This window comes from Epinephelus moara, chromosome 15, assembly GCF_006386435.1.
Source record: "Epinephelus moara isolate mb chromosome 15, YSFRI_EMoa_1.0, whole genome shotgun sequence".
Lineage (NCBI taxonomy): Eukaryota > Metazoa > Chordata > Actinopteri > Perciformes > Serranidae > Epinephelus > Epinephelus moara.
In genome coordinates, this window is record NC_065520.1 from 2,749,879 (window position 1) to 2,754,652 (window position 4,774).

Here is a 4,774-nt window from a genome sequence, read left to right on the forward strand (position 1 = left end):
CTGGCTTTGAGCAGCATGAATGCTGCAACCAGTGTTGTTATCTGTTGGTGTCAAAGTCCGCTGGTTGTTGGACCCGTCCGTCTCTACTCCCACCCACCCTGACCAGACTTTCCTGCTCTTTAAACTAAGTCTATTGCTGAAAGCATAATAGGTGGAGTTGGTGGAAATCCTGTGCATCTCACACAGATGCTAAATGGCTGGACGTAACATGGGCTGAGTAACTAATTTGCAAATGATCATTTGGTGGGGCGAAGTTTTCTTCTAACTTGTTAAATCCAAGACTTGGTAAATATTCCTAGAGTGCTTTAACGCCTAAACTGTCAGGCTGTTGTCACAAAATTTTTGTATGTTTTCTAATAAAAACTAATAAGATAAGATAAGATAAGATAAGATAAGATAAGATAAGATAAGATACACCTTTATTGATCCCATAATTGAAAAATTCCAGTGTTACAGCAGTCAAGGAGAAAGTCAGATTAAAGATTTCAAATTTAAACTTAAAAAACTTAAATAACTAGGCATGCAAATAAGTACATAAAATACAAGAGACAGCGATAAATAACAATAATAATAAAAATAATAGGAAGTGGATAATAATGCACCCAAATTTATATTCCATGTATTTTAAAAGGCTACGATCACGTAACCAATGTGCTGACAGCAGTCAACAAGGATCAGACCTTATAAGGACACAGGTTGAGGTGGTGGATGGGTCACAAGAAAACTGACGTTTGAGTTACGTGTTTGGAACAGTGTGAACTTTAAGTCATTTTAAGGTATGTCCTTGCCATGTTTTTTTCCTAAACCTAACCCTAGTACCTTTTACTGCTTAAACCTAACCTTTCATAACTTTTCGTGTTTTATGTTAAGGATGTAACATCATTTGTGGGGCGCTAATTCGTAGGAAATCATACGAACTGTTGTGCATTCATTTTGCACAAAATATCATAGGCTACTGTAGCATCCCTCAACAATGAGGCTACAAGGCATGAACTGGTTTTGCTGGCTTTTTATTCCTTAACTTTAACACAGGCTATTGTGGGCCACAGTCAACGTCAAAACAACAAACCTATTTGCTTTACAAGGTGTTCTCTGCATTGGCGGCTACTTCAACAACTCCCGCTCCAAGGCTCACACACACAAACCAGCAGGAATAACAAACTGCCTCTGCCAATCACAGATGGTACCTCACACAGATCACTGTCATGGGTGCTAGTATTGACTGACAGGCTTGGCAGCGTCCTCATGTACACTGACATTATAGAAAACTCAGTAACTGCCATAACAGACCTTTTTACTGTAGTTGAACTAGCTGAACATATTCTTACCAGTGACAGAATGCATACAGTTAACATCACGTCAACCAGTCTGTTACAATATGAACCGTTCTATGAGAATACATTGAACCTGTTTGGTGTTGCTCTGGTGGGGACAAACAAACTGGAAGCACCTGAAAAGATGGCTCCTCTGGTATAAAGCTGCAATGATTGGTCAATAATTGATAAGTCAGTCAAATGAAGATGAATTGCCAACTATTGTGATAATTGATCATTTGTTTCAGTCATTTTTTAAGCAAAGACTTCAAACATTTGCCAATTCCATCTTCTTAAATGTGAAAATCTGATGCTTTTCTTTGTCATTTATGATAGTAAAAGATGTATTATATAATAAATGTACAAAAGTCTTTGGTTTTTGGACAAAAGAAGCAATTAAAAGATGTCACTTGAAGCTCTTGGAAATTGTGACGTGTACTTTTTTTTTTTAACTAAATAATAAATTGATAAATCATAATCATAATCTGCAGAGTAATCAAAAATGAAAATAATTATTAGTTAGAGTGCTGATTTGTAAAAGCCAGCACAAATTGGACCAGACAACCAACAATATGAACTACAGGTAAGATAGTGTCCTACTGCTTGCATCAACCAGCACATGACAGAAGTTTCTTCCAGAAAGCCTTTTCTATTCAGTTCAATCCAAATCATAATTTTTTTCCCCAAACCAAAACCAAGAAATTCCTTTCTGTCACAAAGACCTTAAGGCAAACTTCTTTCAACATCCATCAGCCACAGGTAACAATGATGACGGTTATCTGCTTAGTAAGCAATTTTCTTCTGATATTCATTTTTCTAGCAGCAGACCATCTAAGACATCCCACCCTTCTACCGTCAGACGTTTGGAAATTAAACTTCTCAAAACATCTCAAACAATAAGCTTATTACAGTTTTAAAGAGCCCAGTTCCTACAGCCCAGGGCGGCGGGCCAGTATCCACTTGTACGAGGCGCGCCGCAACTCTCGTCTTCAGCCATCGTCCTGCCAACAGGAACTCCCTCGCTCCTCTCCCAGTTTCCTGCCATTGTTCTCTCCCCTGCCACCGACCACACGCTCCTCCCAGGATCTGGGAAAAGGTGGGATGTTAAAGCGGCCCATTTCCTTTTCGATCAGCTTCGACCTCAGTCGGTGGAGGAGGGGTGTTTGTGTAAGAGTGCATGTGTGGCAGCACCCATGTGAGGTGCAGCTTTCAAGTCTCTGAGTTTTGTTGGTGTGGATCATCCACCAATTGCCATTAAAATTTCAATTCTTATTTGCTTACTTATTTTCCTCTGCTGTCCAGATTTTGAAGAAGCACTCGGACAAGCAGTAGTGTGCCTCACTTCTACATAGCTCTGTATATGTACTTCAAGCAGAAGTCTGTTCATTCCTGTGAGAACCTCCTGGATCTTTAATGTGTTTGCAAAACTCCTCCTTGATTTGTGTTTTTTGTTTTTGTTTTTCTTTTTTTGAGTTTGCCTCAAGTAGGCTCTGTCAAAAAAATTAACTTTTGTGGCAGATTTTGGAGCATGTTTTGCAAGCTAACATTGGCAGCCTGCTTGCTATGTAACACATAACTGGATACACACTTTAACAACGTCCTCACTTATTGTCGCTATACATTAACATCCATGTTGTAATATCCAACTTCACTTTCATATAACCACAGGCAAACTTCAATAACAAAGCCAACAGTCAGTGTGGGTCAAAATGCCCATAACAGGCTTATATTAAATTCAGGGTCTCTAACAACACTATTATAAAAACACTTACTGTAAAAGTTAGAGCATCTTGCTGCAGCGGGTGTGGTGCATCAATCTACAGACCAGTGCTCTGGAAATATACTTTCTGTGGATAACAAAAATTACACACAAAATAAACCCCTTTTTCAACAGAAAAACGTCCAGACTTTTAGCAGTGACACACCGAACCTTAAATTCTATCACCACAACTCACCAGGTAAACTCCCACTGCGCCAGCCGCCCCGTGACTGGAGGCCAACACCAATTCCAACACAAAAAAATAAAACCATACATTAATAAGTTCAGTTTACTAAAATACAGATAAAACAATTTAAAATGAATAAAATAAAATACAATGTAAAATAAACAGCAGTCAGTACTGTGAATTGAACACAACTCATGTTAATCTTCGTCCAACCACAGGCAAACATTGTTTAATATTAAAAAACACTCATGCCTTTCCTCTGCCACTTCCCCTGGACTGTAAGGACCCTTTACAAAAAGAAACAAGTTGTTAGCAGACCCATATTTTGTAATTGGCATTTTTTGCAATTAAAAATACAAAAACGTCAATATTAACACTTACACAAACAATATTGTGTGTGTTTGCACCCCTACACTACCTTTACAATAACATTACATTATCACAGGCTCCTTAGCTCAGGGGTTAGAGCACTGGTCTTGTAAACCAGGGGTCACGAGTTCAAATCTCGCAGGGGCCTAGTGAACATATAATGCCTGCAGTAGCTCAATCCTTAGGGACTTATGTTGGGACTTGCTCGCTCACTCTGACATCTCTCCACTTTGTGCATGTGTGTGTCTTTCAGACCTGTGTGTTAATGACAAAAAGAGTGAAAAAAAAAATGAATTTGCCCTCAGAGGGACTAATAAAGTATATAAAATTTAAAAAAAACAAAACAACCAATTTTGCCTGGGTCCTAGTGTCATCCTACTGTACTACAATTGGACAGCGGAAAAAAAAAAGCATAAAATGAACTTTTCTGCCATTTATGTGATGGTGTTTTTATCCACCCATAAAAAAAACACACTTTGGTTGTACTCTGAATACGATTTAGAAATGTGGACACAAAACTGTATGGAAAATAAAAATAAAAATAAACTGTGTAAATTTATTGTACCAAGCTAACAAGCTACCTCTGAAAGCTTTTATCCCCCTTTAATAACTCTTTATTGAATTAATTTGGTTTTTAATCCTAAGAACAAACCCAGGTCAGAGAGAACAGAAAGAAACTCAGGGAGCTGTTGTGACTGACTCACAACAAACTTGTGAGGGCTGCATGATTAGGGAGAATGAGGGTCAGGTGTGCAGACAGGTAATGCTCAAGTGACTGCTGAACAGGATGTTCATGGAAAATGGGGAGTAAAAATGTGTGCAAATTGAGAAAATGTGCAAAATATTTCAGAAATGCACAATAAACTAATCACTGCTTAATTTTACATGCAAAGCCTGTGATTAATGGTAATAATATGAGCTCTACTTCCACTGTAACCAGCAAACTTTATCTTATGATGACAGAGTAAACTTAATACTTTCCCTTAATTGTGTGATTTGTTTTCAGCCCAGTGTTTTCATGCCACGGAGAATAATTTAGGCCAATAGTTTGGTCCTTTCTCATGATCCTTTCCCAGTGTTCTTTAAGTGTTTTGGAGGGGCGTCAGTGAGGTGGGGTTGGAGGGTGCACAGGAAGGAAAAGGAGTA

At 38.4% G+C, this 4,774-nt stretch overlaps 1 non-coding gene across 1 annotated transcript; it reads left to right on the plus strand.

Annotated features, from left to right (window-relative positions):
- The first annotated feature begins 3,703 nt into the window (after positions 1-3,703).
- Positions 3,704-3,776, plus strand: trnat-ugu (transfer RNA threonine (anticodon UGU)). Its single transcript has one exon. It is a non-coding gene; the product is annotated as a tRNA-Thr (tRNA).
- The last annotated feature ends 998 nt before the right edge of the window (positions 3,777-4,774 follow it).